This window comes from Nycticebus coucang, chromosome X (genome assembly GCF_027406575.1).
Source record: "Nycticebus coucang isolate mNycCou1 chromosome X, mNycCou1.pri, whole genome shotgun sequence".
NCBI lineage: Eukaryota > Metazoa > Chordata > Mammalia > Primates > Lorisidae > Nycticebus > Nycticebus coucang.
In genome coordinates, this window is record NC_069804.1 from 122,984,688 (window position 1) to 123,002,172 (window position 17,485).

General features: G+C 40.7%; 1 pseudogene; it reads right to left on the minus strand.

The window, feature by feature from the left end:
• Positions 1-3,040: 3,040 nt before the first annotated feature.
• Positions 3,041-4,990, minus strand: LOC128577854 (WW domain-binding protein 11-like; annotated as a pseudogene).
• Between the last annotated feature and the right edge of the window lie 12,495 nt (positions 4,991-17,485).

Here is a 17,485-nt window from a genome sequence, read left to right on the forward strand (position 1 = left end):
TGTTGTCACAAGCTAATAATGATAAATACAAGTATATATAAAACATTTCACAGATGGTTAAAAATTTCAAAATGTGGGGTTTTGTTTTTTAATGTCAGAGATTAGTTATGTAGCATCAATATCATAACCAAAGCAAGTAGGAAGTTGACTGGTTTGGAGAATCTTCAAGTAGTGTATAATCTATCAGATTGTTAATCGGGATTTCCCCCCCTATATTCCTGCTCAATGTATTACTATATAAATGCACTTTTGTATGTAACACTGTCTTCTGTGCATTCTGTACTTACTATAGTGTATATAAAAGCTTGTTTTTCATGAAGCTATGAGGGAATAACAATAGCTGTAAAACAAGCTGTTTCTATTTTGATTTCCTCCATGTACTTGAAAATAGTTTAGTAGTTAAATCTAAATGAGGATGTATGGTTATAATTAAAACTGGCAATGTGGCAGAGCTGTCTTTTGAAACTGAATATCAGAATGAAAAGGTTTTTATTATTAAGAACCCTTGTAATAATACCATTTTTATTGTTTATTTTGATATACCTTGAGTTTTTACAAACCCTACTGCTCACTACTTCATAATTCTTTTTTTTTTAGAGACAGAGTTTTACTTTGTCACCCTCAGTAGAGTGCTGTGGCGTCACAGCTCACAGCAATTTCCAGCTCTTGGGCTTAAGGCGATTCTCTTGCCTCAGCCTCCCAAGTAGCTGGGACTATAGGCGCCCGCCACAATGCCCGGCTATTTTTTGGTTGTAGTTGTCGTTGTTTGTCAAGCCAGGGCTGGACTCGAATCCTCCAGCTCCGGTGTACGTGGCTGGTGCCCTAGCCGTTCAGTTAGAGGCGCCAAGCCAACTCCATTCCAGAACATTTACCACCAGAGAAGAATTGATTTCTTTTCTTTTGTTCACAATTTGGTTAGGACTCTTAACTTTTGTTTTTTGAAGGCTGCAGTTTCCCAAATGTCATTGGCAAAATACCTTTTTCTGGAGAGATCAGCTTTCTAGAGGGTTAGCACTCATAGTGAAAGTTAGATCTATTTTTGACAAAAAAAAAGTCTATTTTCCTTATATATTGATCTAGAATCTTTGTAAGTTATAGTTTTCTAGTGAGCGATTTTTTTTATGGCTAGGTTGTGCTGAATTTATTTATTTATTTATTTATTTTTATTAAATCATAGCTGTGTACATCAATATCATCATGGGCACCATACACTTGGTTCATAGAATATTTGACACATTTTCATCTCATTAGTTGACATAGCCCTCCTGGCATTTTCTTAGTTACTTTGCCAAGACATTTACATTCCACATTTGCCAAGGCCTGTGGTGCATCTTACAAGGGTACATGTGAGCCAGTGAGCGATTTTATGTATCAAGGATTAATTCAGCTTTTCAGCAGCAACTTTATCTCTTGCCACTAGAGGGAGGTGTGTGGTTGCGCTCTCGTTTGGAAAATAGCTGCTTTTATTTCAGAGGTTGGAATAGTCATTCTCAAAAACTCCTTTTTTGGTATTAAATACTTTCATTCATTAGTCAAAGGTAAGCTAATTACAGTTGTTCAATGAAGCAGATCTTACGCTTTTCTGTCATCTTCAATTTTTAATACATGTGAGTTAGATATTAAGTGAAACACATGTGTATGTGTGTTTTTCTTCTTAGGTAATCAAGGGCTGTACTATCCATTAGCCACACAGGACTATTTAAATGACTTAAATAAAATGTAAAATTTAGTTCTTTAGTCTCATTAGCAATACTGAAGTACCCAATAGCCACCATGTGGCTAGAGGCTACTTACTATATTGGAAAGCACAGAATATAGAACATTTTCATCACCACAGAAAGCTTTATTGGACCAGTGCTGCTCTAGAGAGTTTCTGGTTTATGTAGTAGACATTATCATTATGTTGCCAGTGAACAGTTATCAGTGGATAAAAACTGCTGCCCACAGTTAACTGTTACAGGTGATTGGTTTGAGTGGGAAAGCAAACTGTATTTTATACTCTACTTCATTAAAGCCACTACCAAAGTTGGGAACTTAGCGGTTTAATGAGAAATTTCTCAAATAGTGACAATTTCATTTAACTACGGATAAGATTTAATGTGTGGGAAATTTGGTCCCAGTGTATTGTTGGTTTTTTTTTGTTTGTTTGTTTGTGTTTTTTTTTTTTTTTTGTTAAATCATAGCTGTGTACATTAATGCACTCATGGGGCACCATACACTGGTTTTATAGATCGTTTGACACATTTTCATCGCACTGGTTAACAAAGCCTTCCTGGAATTTTCTTGGTTTTTATTGTAAAGACTCTAGGTTTTAAAAAAAACTATCCTTACAAATATGTAAAAATGTGAAGTTCAGAATCACACCTTAGAATGTTTCTTTATTCTTGTGAGAGTCTTCATAGAGTCGCTTTTCCTTGGAGCTGACAGTTCTCTACTTTCTCACCATCAGTTTGGATTTTAAAGTAATTAGGGTGTTTATATTATCCATGCTTCTTTTTTTTTTTTTAGGTGAGTGGGAAATAATTTTAATCAAAGAATTGTACATTTTCTTCCCACATATCCTGCTTTGTATTAGGAAATGACATTGTGATTCATTTCACTACAAGTAAAATATTACAAAATATTTACAGGAAAATATTAAAAATAACTCAAAACACAAAAGGCAAGATGAAATAAACTGGGTTTTCAGAAATCTACTCCAGTGCCCACAGCACACAAGAAGAGAGTCAAAACAAATAAGGAACTAAGATCTTCCTGATCACAAATTTCCAAAGAGCTGGAGAAGGAAATGGGATGGAAATATTGGTGTGACAGGGAATGGATGTTAGCAGCACTACTTCAATAACCAATCTATTCTGAATGAAATACTCTCTCTTATATGCAGTAAATTCTGAACAAGGCTAAACTTTAGGATATTCCTTGAACTGAAATTAGAAAATACCCTGACAGTAGAAGTAGCTCTTTCAGCTAAGTTTAACAAGAGCCTCTTTCTTCATGGGCCACTGTTGTGAACAGGAGCCTGGTCTTGCATCAAAAGTTGTCACAGTAGCCCTTCCATCTCTTTCATGAAAGCTTCATACACATTATCCTTACTTTGTGCTGGAACAGAAGGACCATATTTTGGGGCTGCTTTGGCAAGAGATACAGCTGAATCATCCTCTGACTTTCTTTGGGGAACAGAAGTAGCCCCTTTATTCTCTCGTCGTACTCAGTGCAGTGGGCACAAATCGAGTAATCTCTGCCTTGGGATTAGTGATCTGTGGGTTGGCACTAATGGTTGCCGTGGCTTTCTTCTTAATGGTGGCTGCACTTGTATCATCCACCTTGGGTCGCTGAATCAAGTTGGGCGGGGCACTTAAAACCCCAGGGTTCGGCAAGGGAGCTGGTGGGAAAAGCGGGGGAGAGGGGCAGATCCAAGTGGAGGCACCAAAGGTGGGTGCATTATGCCAGGAAGTGGTGGAGGGATACCTGGACGAGCAGGAGGAGGTAGCCTTGGTGTAGGTCCTGGAGGAGGAGGGCCAGGAGGCAAACCTGGAGGTGGACCTGGGGGAGGACCAGGGGGCCGGCCTGGTGGTGGTCCTGGAGGTAAAAGTTGGGGTAAAGGCCCTCGTAGTCCTGGCATTCCAGGTGGTCTCAGGAACGGAGGAGCTTCTGGAGGTGGTCCTGGAGGAAGGTCTGTAGGTCTTCCAGGAGGCTGTAAAGGTGGAGCAGGTGGTGGTTCAAGAGGAGGTGGTCCTGGCATGGGAGGTGCTTGTATCTGAAAAGGAGGAACAGACTGTGGGGGGGGGGCTGCTGCTGGGAAAAAGCAGTAGATGTGCCATCAGAATGAGCTTCCTCTTTATGCTGTTTCTGTGATTGTTTTTCTGCTTCAGAGTCACGAGAATCATCCTCATCATCGTCCTCTGAAAATTCCTCTACTTCCCATCCCTCCTCAGGGATTTCCTGACCTGCCATGAGAAGCATCATGGCTTGAAGAGGAGTTAGCTCCTTCATGTTCTTTTTTTTCCTTGATTTTCCTGGCATATCTGCAAATCGTACACTTAGACCTGTCTTTTTTTCTTCATTGTTGTCTCTTTCATCATCTCGGTGTACAAATTCATCCCCCTCACTTTCTCCATCTGATCTGTCAGTGTCACTGTCATCAGTACTGTCATCATACTTATCCTGATCCATGTCTTCAGGATAGCCATCATCTTCACTGGTGCTGGAAACATCATCATCATGACCCCGCTGACCAAGTTCAGGACTATATAACATGTCTTCGTCTCGTCTACGAGAAGGAAGATCTAGGGCAAAGCCCACTTTATGGCCATACATCTGGAAGACTTGAGGAGGAGGTGGACCAGGGGGAGGGCCAGGAAGTTTTCTGCCTGGGGTCAAACGTGGAACACCATGTCCAAGAAGAGGAAGGATAGAAACTGCCTGAGTTGAAGGTCCATAGGCTGAGGTTTTCTTAAAAATGGAGAGTGGCTGGGCACCAGGTAGTGGAATGTCCTGGATCAAAATGTTTGAAGGTGCATGTGGCATATCTGGCAAAGGAATACTCTCCACTTCCACATGCTGAGCATTCTTGACAGCATCAAAATACTGGCTAAATTGAGCTCTCTTCTGTTCATATTCTATTTCTAGCTTTCTCAGTTCTTTGTAAATATCTGGATTCTCTTTTTCATAGAGTCGTAGAGTATGTTCAAAGGTTTTACGTAGCTTTTTACGCTTATCTTTCAGGACTTTCTCATTTAACTGTGGCTGTTTTACTGGGTTAAATTCCATTTCATCTAATTTCTCCATGTCCCGGATAATCTGTTTGGGATCCTTCATCTTCAAAACTGCAGCTGGTACCATCATGCGCTGTTTTTTGTTCTTCTTGAATTCTCTCTTCCAGGCTTCCTTTCGAGCTTGGTTTGTAGGGTTCATAAATTTTCCACTCTTGGTGGATGATGTAGATCTCCGTACCATGTTGACAATCTGTGTGGTTTACTTTTTCATTTAAAAAAAAGAAAAAAACACTTCTGCGGGGCTCCCAGGGCTGCGAGAAGTGAGGAAGGGATGACTCCCAGCCTCTTTTGCTTGGTAGGGCCTTTAAGTCAGCCTCTCTGTCAACCACCCAGCCACCGGCATCTTGAAACCTCGTGCCCCGCCGCAATCCCTACATCATTTCCTATCTATTATCCATGTTTCTTAGTAATAGGTTGGTGGATACTATATCATGGTACAATATCATTACTTCCCTTTGAAAGGAGTAGATGTTTTTAACATACAGTTTACTCATTTGATCACCGAGATACTGCTAAACATGCTTCCCCCCCTCTTAATAGCAGATAATTAGATTTTTGTATTTTCACCTTTATATTATAAGAAATTACAAGCAGAGAGAACAATAAAATGAATCCCCACATACCCGTATCTACTTTAACTCTTTCCTCACAGCCAAGCTTGTTTCTTTTATCCACCCACTTCCCCACTTACTTTGCCTCAACTTGCGATGTTATTGAAGCTAACCCTGGATGACATATTTCATTTTTTAATATTTCAGTATGTGATTTATAAAAGATAAGGACATTTCTATTTTATGTATAACTGTGATACCATCAGAATATCTCCATAAGTAGAAATAATCCCTTACTACCAGATATGTCGTCTATTAAATTGAAATAAGAATAAGAATTGTTAGTCTTATTAATTTCAAAATCATTCAGCATTTTATGAGTACCAAGGTAGAATAGTTATTTTTACTGTTGTTTACTAAGTCCAGGTGGTGTCATGAGCACATTTTCACTAAAAGTAAGATATTTATTGCTTTTAGATGAAAACAAATTCTAGTCGTTTTTCTCACTCCTTTGTTATTAAAGCCATGGAATAATTTGCGTAGCAGGCAGGAGGAAGTGAAGTAACCATTCAAGATAATAATTTAAACTAGGTATTTTCTTTCCCACCTAACTCTGGGCCCAAGAATTTTCTTTTTTAGCCAAAATTATTCCACATATTTTGGAGATTTAGTATTTATAAAGAATTTTGTGAGAATATTGTGGGGAGGATAATAAGGAAAAATAGAGACTCCCCTCCTTTTATCCCTCAGAAATTAAGAAATATTTTTCAATAGAGGTAACTGAGAGTATTGCTTATTGATTTGTACCTCCTTTTATCCCTCAGAAATTAAGAAATATTTTTCAATAGAGGTAACTGAGAGTATTGCTTATTGATTTGTATTTTAACTTACATACTTTCCCACTATATTGTAGAATTTGAGAGCTTGAAGGACTTTGGAGATACCCTGGATGAGCAAGCCTCAGAATTCCCAGGAAGGCTTGTTACAACACTGGTAGCAAAGCCCCAACTGCAGAGTTTCTGATAGAGTAGGTCTGGGGTGGAGCTTCAGAATTTACATAGTTTTGAAGAGTTCCTATGTGCTGCTGTGCATCCAGTGAACGCATTCTGAGAATTACTGATGTAACTCAAACCATTTTTCTCCCTCTCTCCATGTTTTTGTTGTTGTTATTGTTTGTTTGTTTGTTTTTGTTTTGGAGGGATTTGGGTGTTTTGGTTTTTTGTGTTTTTTTTTTTTTTTCAGTTTTTGCCCAGAGCCGGGTTTGAACACACCACCTCTTGCATATGGGGCTGGGTGCCCTATTCCTTGAGCCACAGGAGCCTCCCCTTCTCTCCATCAAATGAGGAAATACAAACTACGAGGTAAGTGACTTCTTTGCCCCCAACTAGTTATTTGACAAAACCAAATCAAAATCAAATCTTTTGGGGTTTTGTTTGTTTGTTTGTTTGTTTTTGTTTTGTTTTGTTTTGTTTTTGACACAGAGTCTCAGTATTTCACCCTGGGTAGAGTGCAACACACATTCACAGCTCACAGCAACCTCAAACTCCTGGGCTTAAGCAATTCTTTTGCCTCAGCCTCCCAGAAGCTGGGATTATAGGCACCCATCACAACACCCGGCTACTTTTTGTTTCAGTTGCCATTGTTTAGCTGGCTCAGGCCAGGTTGGAACCCGACAGCCTCGGTGTATGTGGCTGGTGCTATAACCACTATGCTACAAGCACCCAGCAGTATGAAAGAGTTTTAAGTGTGATTTTTCCCGTTTTGCACATAAAGAAACCAGTACTCAGAAAAGTAAAGTATCCTGCCCAGGGTCATGCAGATAGTTAATCGTTGAGCTTGGTTTGGATCCAGATGCATCTGATTCTAGAGTTGATGCTTCTGTCCTTTGCACTGGCGGATTACTTAATCTTCACTACATCTACTTCATCATAGCACTAGTATCATCCCCATTTTATAGATGCAGCAGCTGAGGCTCAGAGAAGTTCAAGATCACAGTCCCTGAAACTAGTTGAGCTATGATTCAAATTCAGGTCTGCCTCATTTTTAAATCCTTCACTCAACAGTACATCACAATGCCTCATGATACACTTAGATTGCCTTCTCTTAGGGAAGCATATAAATACAGCATTTTCATTTCAGGCTTCTGTGTCCATAAATCTATTATAATGTTATATATTTGCCATTGTAAGTGGCATCTTTTCCCAATAAGCTTAAAAATGGGATTTTACCTTTGAAACTTCCATGTTATAGATGGTAGTTAACAGAGCTCTGGGACACATTTGGGTTTGAATTATGCGACCTTCTCCCCAAGGCTCCATTTCTTGATCTATCCAATGGGGCTAATGACAATTCCTACTCTACTTCTTATGAAGTTGCTGTATGGATTAATGCTTGACAATAGAATTGTTATTATATCATAAATTTCTATTTTGTAGAAGGGGTAAGAGAAGCATGAGAAGATGAAGGTGTTTTTCTGATTCAGATTGTCTATTCCAGGGTTTTTCTTGAGCAGCAAATATTTACTCTTTCCTGTTATTTGGGGGTAAACTTTGTTAATTGTTTTCATCATTTCTTCACATTCAATAACCAGATGATTTATTTCACTGATTTTTGGATCATGTACATCCTCATTCTAGCATCTGTGTCTTTCCATGTTAAATGCTTTTGTTAATTCTCTCCATACTTTCCCATCCTTCTAATTAGAGGGCTTAACTGCTCTCTAACCTGGTTCCTGGGCTATGAGATGTATGCTCCCCACAGAGCCCCAGAACATTTAGGTCATTAACTCTTCTACTCTACTCTCCTTATCTGTAAAGGCATTTTTTCTTTTGATCCATGGCCATGTCTTTTAAGACCTGGCTAAAGATTCCTATCTTTCTTTTCTTGTGCCCTCAGCACAGGGCTTATGGTACCAGCCACATGCAATGAGGCTGGCAGGTTTGAGCCCAGCCTAGGCCAGCTAAGGAACAATGACAACTACAACAACAACAAAAAAATACCTGGGTGCTGTGGTGCGTGCCTGTAGTCCTAGCTCCTTGGGAGGTGGAGCCAAGAGACTCTCTTAAGCCCAAGAGTTAGAGGTTGCTGTGAGCTATGATGCCAAAGCACTCTACCAAGGGTGACATAGTAAGACTGTCTCAAAGGAAAAAGAAAAAAGGATTCCTATCTTCTGAGTGTCTTACTCATTTATTCCACAGATACATATTGAGTGGCTACTCACTGGGGATATAGAAATGAGCAAGGCAGACAAGACTAGCTTTCTTAATAGAGCTTACATTAAAGGGAGTGGGAATGAGAGAGAGAGGGAAGAAGAGGAGGAGAGAGAAAGAAAACAAATATGATATCTTCAGCTACTCAAAAGCATTATTATGAAAATAAAATAAGGAGGAGGGGCAAGATGGCCAACTGGATGCAGCCTCCGACATAGGCTCCTGTCCAGAGAGAAGCCTAATGTCCAGAGGGTATCCACTTGAGCTGAGGACAGGAAGCCCAGCCAAGAGAGAAGAGAGATAACTACAGGTCACCCTTGCTGAGGCAAGCTGCGATTCCAAGACAACAATCTCCAGGTACAAAACTCAACCTAAAGGAAAAATGCCTGACCCCTTCCCCAAGAAAGCTGTGGGTTCTTTTTTCCTTTTCCTTTAGCTCTTCGTTTGCTTCTGTGGGATTTCTACAGGCAAGTAGTGAACTGAGGATCTCTTGTCTCAACCCACGGGTGAGAGCAGTAAGAAGTGGGTACTGCTTCCTCCAGAGGGACTCTGTGGTGACTCTGAGCATTCTCTTACCAGGCATAAAAATTTTCCCTGCCATTCTGAACTTTCAGTCCACCCTTCCCCCCTAACCGGAAAAACCAGATCCCTAACCCCTGCAGAGACTGAGGGAGGAGGCTCATGAGCAGCGCTCCCCTCCCAGCCTACCTGACCAGTTACCCCGCCCTCCTCCTGGTCGGTCCCCCACTCCCTACCTGTCTCCAAGCTGCGCAGAGCCCCTGTGCACTCCTTGACTCTGTGCCATGCCCCGCTGCCCTGAGACCACCAAGCCAGACTGCCAAGTCTGTGCCCCATGCCCCGCCTACTGGGAGACCGCAGAGGCCACACTCCATACCCTGCCCGTCCGGAGATCACTGAAGCTGTGCACAGTGCCTGCCCTGCCTCTGTGCCAGACCCCCACCCAACCAGAATCACCAGAGAAGTGGTGTTCTTACTGAAGTCACTGGGCGCTAGATACCTCCAGAATCATGTACAGTGTACCCTGCCCTGCTGCCAGACCCGTGTGAAGCACACTCCTAGAGCTGCTCCTACAGCCAGAATTCTCTGGCTTTGGCAGTGGTAGTGAAACTGTGCAGGGGCACTTCCCACAAAGATCCAGCAACAATGCATTAATTGTGCTGGGGTCTAATCTTGGAGAAACACCCCCCCAACTCTGTGCCCTGCCAGAGGAAACCAGAAGTCACTCTATAGGGATATTTGTGCTGCAGAGAGGCAGGGGCAAAGGTGCGGTGGCTGAGGGAGATAAGCATTTGCAGGCCTGGTACCCTCAGGATTAGACTGAGCCCAAGTGGAACACTCACCAGTGGAAATAGAACACCCGAGGCAGGCAGGACTCAGCTGCCCCAGCAGGCTGGTAGCCGAGGGCAGTGGCCGGGCCTTGGGGGCATTGACCTTTCTTTGACTCTGACAGATGCTAAGCACTGGCACTTTGCATTATCGGAGGAAACATGACAGCAGCCCTGTGGGGTCAAAAGTGATGGGGCGTGAAAAAGGAACAAAGTGGAGAAAGAGACTCAGCCCCATGGTCCTACTGTGCTACTGGGCGGGCCTTTCTGACTCCACAGAGCACTGGAGAGAGCCAAATCTGAGCAGCCAGTAGACCTCTGCTATCAAGCTGCTGGAGACCTTTCAAACTCTCTCAACTGAGAGTTCATACTGACAGGGGCGATTGGTTCAGAACCCCTAACTTGGGTCAATCACCCAAGGGTGATAACCTGGTTGTGTAGTAACAGGAAGGGTCGATTTTCCCATTCCAGTTGTTGTCTGGTAAGGTGGGGTTTCTTAATTGCTTGCATTTCTTCACAGCTAAGATGTCACCAGAGTCACTTCCACCAAGATCAGACAAGAACCAGTTGAATATAAGACTGAGCCACCTAACCCCACCACACCAAGCAGGTTTCCCCAGCCTCAGACTATAATACTATACAGGTCCCTTGCAAAGGTAAAGGGGAAAAATCTGCAGTCATCAGTCCTGATCCTTAACAAAAGGCTGGTTAACCACAACCCCAGGAAACTACAATCTAATCTCACCTTACCAGACCACCTACCCAACAGTGAAAAAAAATCATGAGGCAGAATCAGCAGAAAAACTCTAGCAACACGAACAATCAGAGTAGATCAACTTTCCCAAGAAATGATAAAGCAGATACAATACAAGATCCTATTCCCAAACCAATGGCTGAGCTAACAGATATCGAGTTCAGAATTTGAATAGCAATTAGGATCAACAAAGTGGAGGAAATGAAGAAATTAGAATTTAAAGCAGAAATTCAAAAGATGTCTCAAGAATTTAACGAATTTAAAGAGAAAATGACCAAATATTTTGACACATTAAAGCAAGAATTTACAGCCCACAAAGATGTAAAAAATACATTAGAATCCCTCAGCAACAGAATGGAGCAGGCAGAAGAATGGTTCTCTGAAACTGAAGACAAAGCTTTTGAATGCTCCCATGAAATTGAAGATGAAGCTTTTGAATGCTCCCAAACACTCAAAGAGGGAAAAAAGTGGAGAACAAAAATGGATCATTCTCTCAGAGAGCTCTGGGATAATTCAAAGAGGTCTAATATTCGCCTTATAGAAATACCTGAAAGTGATGAGGTTGCTGTGAAGGATACAGATGCTTTGCTTCATGAAATGATTAAAGAGAATTTTCCAGACATGCCATGAGATTCTGAAATTCAGAAAGCAGACAGTTTCAGAACCCCACATGACTCAACCAGAATAAAAATTCTCATAGACACATTATAATTAATTTTGCTAAAATTAATATGAAGGAGAAAAATCTGAAAGCTGTAAGATATAAGAAAACCATTACATACAAGGGGAAGAGTATTAGAATGACTACAGATCTCTCCACTAAAAACTTTCAAACTAGAAGAGGGTGGTCATCGACCTTTAATCACCTTAAACAAAATAACTTTCAACCCAGGATCCTGTATCCAGTTAAACTGAGTTTTATCTATGATGGAGAAATTAAATACTTTAATGACATTCACATGTTGAAGAAATTTGCCATAACTAAACCAGCTCCACAGGAAATTCTCAGACCTGTCTTACATAATGAACAACACAATCCTCCACCACCAAAGTAAAATCACTCAGAAACTGTTGATCAAACTCTAACTTCCATAGTGGCAAAAGGATTAAAAATGTCCACTGGACTTTTGAAAAACTTGATACCCAAAACACTCTCTGGCTTATCATTACTCTCAATTAATGTGGATGGCTTAAATTGACCTCTAAAGAGAAACAGGTTGGCTGATTGGATACAAAAACTCAGGCCACACATCTGCTGCATTCAAGAATCCCACCTTACTTTAAAAGATAAACATAGACTCAGGGTGAAGGGATGGTCATCTATAATTCTGGCAAAAGGAAATCAGAAAAAAGAAGGTGTTGCAATTTTATTTGCAGATACAATAGGCTTTAAACAAATCAAAGTAAGAAAAGACAATGATTGTCACTTCTTATTTGTTAAGGGTAATACTGAACATGATGAGATTTCAATTATCAACATCTATGCACCCAACCAGAATGTGCCTCAATTTGTAAGAGAAACTCTGACATGAGCAATTTGATTTCCCCCAGCACCATAATTGTTGAAGAATTTAACACTCCTGTGACAGTATTTGATAGAGCCTCCAAAAAGAAGTTCAGCAAAGAAATTTTCGAATTAAACTTAACCATTCAACATTTGCATCTAATAGACATCTATAGAACATTTCATCCTAACAAAACCAAATACACATTCTTCTCATCAGCCCATGGATCATCCTACAAAATTGATCACAACTTAGGTCACAAGTCTAACCTCAGCAAATTTAAAAGAATAGAAATCATTATTGTATTTTCTCGAACCCCCACAGAATAAAAGTTGAACTAAGTAACAATAGGAATCTCCACACGCATACAAAAACATGGAAACTAAATAACCTCATGCTCAATGATTACTGGGTCATAGACAAGATTAAGAAGGAAATTACCAAATTTTTGGAACAAAACAGTAATGAAGAAACGAACTATCAGAACCTCTGGGATATAGCAAAGGCAGTCCTAAGAAGAAAATTTATAGTGTGGCAAGCCTTCCTCAAGTGAACAGAAAGAGAGGAAGTCAACAACTTAATGGGTCATCTCAAGCAACTGGAAAACAATGAACTTTCCAACCCTAAACCCAGCAGAAGAAAACAAATAACTAAAATTAGACCATAACTTAATGACATTGAAAACAAAAGAATCATACAACAGATCAACCAATAGAAGAGTTGGTTTTTTGAAAAGGTCGATAACATAGATAAAATATTGGCTAACCTAACCAGAAGTGGAAGAGTAAAATCCATAATTTCATCAATCAGAAATGATAAAGGCCAAAGAGAGAAAGTTGAAGAATGCACATCAACCCCACTGAGGAGAGCTGCGACCACAAGGATGCAAACAAAACGTACAAAACCCATCACCAAGCGGATGGATGGGAGTCCCCCCTCCCCCATCCGATCAGCTTAAGAACCCCACAAACAAACGGGCAAAAATCAAAGGCCCTCCCACTACACTCCACGGGAGAGACATACTGAAATCTGGACCTATATCCCCTACTAGGGTGCCAAGGCGTTCTCCTGCCAGTCATAAAAATGTATAAAACTGTAAATAGCCTTTGCCCGCAACTCTGAACTCCCAGCCATCCTTGGGCAGCAATATAACCAGGTAAAAAACTGAGTGGAACAGTGTGAGCTCGCTGCCGGTGGCTCTGGGCTCCCAGAGCTCCCCCCCCCCGCCATCACTCTGAGATCTGGAGACCTGAGCGGCAGTGGTGCTCATGCCATAAAACTGAGTGGAACTGAGGGTGCTAGCTACAGGGAGCTCTGGACTTCCACCGCTCCCCCCAAACCCACACTCTGAGATCTGGAGGCCTGAATGGCTGCGCTGCGCTGAGCATAAAACTGAGTGGAACACAGTGTGCTCACTACAGGTGGCTCTGGGATCCTAGCGCTAACCCCCCCCGCCCTCGCTCTGAGATCTGGGGGCCTGAGCAGCGGCGGTGAGGCTGGGCATAAAACAGAGTGAAACCATGTGTGGTCAATGCCGGCAGCTCTGGGCTCCCAGCGCTCCCCTCCACCCTCAGTCTGAGATCTGGAGTCCTGTCCCCCAGGAGTCCAGATTCTTGGGGGACCTATCAGGACATGGACAGTGCCTGATCTGTGGCTAGTCAGTCCTGACTCTGGGGCTCGGGAATGAGGTTGGGAGAGACTCACACCAGAGCAGAAGTTCCCTGAGGTGGCTGAAGACACACCCCCTGTCTCCCTGGGCAAATAGAGGAGGCCACCCATGAGTAAAGGATTTGCCTAAAGTGACTCGCAGACCCAGGAAGCTTCCAGGGTGGGGCCGACGCAGAGAGCTGAGACTTTGACCCAGAATAAGTGCTTCACTGGGGTCCAACAGAAAACAGCTGAAAATAGGACAGAACAACTTAGCCTAACCACACAAGACAGAGCCCCAGTCTCTCAGGCCACAATGCTGTACAGGCCCTCAACAAACACCCAGGGGGAAAAATCAAAGGGAGTAAAACAACCATGGGGCGGAATCAGCGGAAAAACTGGTAACATGAATAACCAGAATAGATCAACCCCCCAAAGAAAGATATGGCAGATGTAATTGACGATCCCATTCATAAACAACTGGCTGACATGTCAGAAATCGAATTCAGAATTTGGATTCCACACAAGATTAATAAAATGGAATTAGGAATCCGAGGAGAAATTCAGAAGTTGTCTCAAGAATTTAACGAATTTAAAGACAAAACCACCAAAGACTTAGACACACTGAAGCAAGAATTTGCAACTCTCAAAGATATGAAAAATACAGTAGAATCCCTCAGCAACAGAATGGACCAAGCAGAACAAAGGATTTCTGACATTGAAGATAAAGCTTTTGAACACTCCCAAACTCTCAAAAAGGAAGAGAAATGGACAGCAAAAATGGATCAGTCTCTCAGAGAGCTCTGGGATAACTCGAAGAAGGCACATATCCGACTCATAGGAATTCCTGAAACCAATAAACTGGCCTCAATGGGCACAGAGGCCCTTCTGCATGAAACTATGAAAGAGAATTTTCCAGACATGCCTAGAGAATCTGAAATTCAGATAGCAGACAGCTTCAGAATTCCAGCAACACTCAACCGCAATAAGACATCCCGAAGGCAAATCATAATTAACTTCACTAAAGTTCATATGAAGGAAAAAATTCTCAAAGCGGACAGGTCAAAGAAAACTATTACCTTAAAAGGAAAGAACATTAGAATGACTGCAGATCTCTCTGCTGAAAATTTTCAAGCCAGAAAACGGTGGTCATCGACTTTTAATCTTCTAAAGCAAAATAAATTTCAAACCCGGATTTTGTATCCAGCTAAACTGAGTTTCATTTATGATGGAGAAATTAAATACTTTAATGACATTCATATGTTGAAGAAATTGGCCATAACCAAACCAGCATTTCAGGATATTCTCAGACCTATCCTCCATAATGACCAATCCAATCCTCTAGTGCAAAAGTAAACTCACTCAGAAACTTCTGGTTAAACTCCAACTTCCAAAATGGCGAAAGGATTAAAAATGTCCACTGGACTTTTGAAAAACTCAATACCCAAAATTTCACCAAACTTATCAATAATCTCCATTAATGTGAATGGCTTAAACTGTCCTCTAAAGAGACATAGGTTAGCTGACTGGATACAAAAACTCAGGCCAGACATTTGTTGCATACAAGAGTCACATCTTAACTTAAAAGACAAATATAGACTCAGGGTGAAAGGATGGTCATCAATATTTCTGGCAAATGGTAACCAGAAAAAAGCAGGAGTTGCAATTTTATTTGCAGATACAATAGGCTTTAAACCAACAAAATAAGGAAGGACAAAAATGGTCACTTCATATTTGTTAAGGGTAAGACAATATGATGAGATTTCAATTATTAATATCTATGCACCCAACCAGAATGCACCACAATTTATAAGAGAAACTCTAACAGACATGAGCAACGTGATTTCCTACAGCTCCATAATACTCGGAGATTTTAACACTCCTTTGGCAGCGATGGATCGATCCTCCAACAAAAAGCTGAGTAAAGAAATTCTAGATTTAAATCTAACCATCCAGCATTTAGATTTAGCAGACATCTACAGAACATTTCATCCCAAAAAAACTGAATACACATACTTCTCAACAGCCCATGCTACTTACTCCAGAATCGATCACATCTTAGGTCACAAGTCTGACCTCTGTAAATTTAAAGGAATAGAAATTATTCCATACATCTTCTTGGACCATCATGGAATAAAACTTGAGAGGAGTAACAACAGGAATCTGCATACACATACAAAAACATGGAAATTAAATAACCTTATGCTGAATGATAGCTGGGTCAGAGATGAGATCAAGAAGGAAATTGCCAAATTTCTGGAACAAAATGACAATGAAGACACGAACTATGGAGAACCGCTGGGACACCGCAAAGGCAGTTCAAAGACGGAAATGTATAGCACTGCAAGCCTTCCTCAGGAGAACGGAAAGAGAGGAAGTAAGCAACTTAATGGGACATCTCAAGAGACTGGAAATCAAAGAACACTCCAACCCCAAATCCAGCAGAAGAAAAGAAATAACCAAAATCAGAGCAGAACTAAATGAAATTGAAAACAAAAGAATAATAAAACAGATCAATAAATCAAAAAGCTGTTTTTTTGAAAAGGTCAACAAAATAGATAAAACTTTGGCCAACCTAATCAGGAAAAAAAGACTAAAATATCTAATCTCATCAATCAGAAATAACAAAGACGAAATAACAACAGACTCCTCAGAAATCCAAAAAATTCTTAAAGAATATTACAAGAAACTTTATTCTCAGAAATACGAAAATCTGAAGGAAATTGACCGTTACTTGGAAGCACGTCAACTTCCAAGACTTAACCAAAATCAAGTGGAAATGTTGAACGCTCCCATTTCAAGTTCGGAAATAACATCAATCATACAAGGTCTCCCTAAAGAGAAAAGGACAGGACCAGATGGTTTTACGTCAGAATTCTACCAAACCTTTAAAGAGGAACTAGTACCTATATTACTCAACCTGTTTGAAAAGGTAGAAAAAGAAGGAAGAATACCCAACACGTTTTATGAAGCAAACATCACCCTGATCCCCAAACCAGGATAAGACCCAACAAGAAAAGAAAATTATAGACCAATATCACTAATGAATATAGATGCAAAAATATTCAACAAGATCCTAACAAACAGAATCCAGAAACATATCAAACAAACCATACATCATGATCAAGTCGGTTTTATCCCAGGGTCCCAAGGCTGGTTCAATATACGTAAATCTATAAATATAATTCAGCACATAAACAAATTAAAAAACAAAGACCATATTATTCTCTCAATTGATGCAGAAAAAGCTTTTGATAATATCCAGCATCCCTTCATGATCAGAACACTTAAGAAAATTGGTATAGAAGGGACATTTCTTAAACTGATAGAGACCATCTACAGCAAACCCACAGCCAATATCATATTGAATGGAGTTAAATTGGAATCATTTCCACTCAGATCAGGAACCAGACAAGGCTGCGCATTGTCTCCATTGCTCTTTAACATTGTAATGGAAGTTTTAGCCACCACAATTAGGGAAGAAAATGCGATCAAGGGTATCCACATAGGGTCAGAAGAGATCAAACTTTCACTCTTCCCAGATGATATGATTATATATCTGGAAAATACTAGGGACTCTACTACAAAACTCTTAGAAGTGATCAAGGAACACAGCAGTGTCTCAGGTTACAAAATCAACATTCATAAATCGGTAGCCTTTATATATGCCAAAAATAGTCAAGTTGAAAAAACAATTA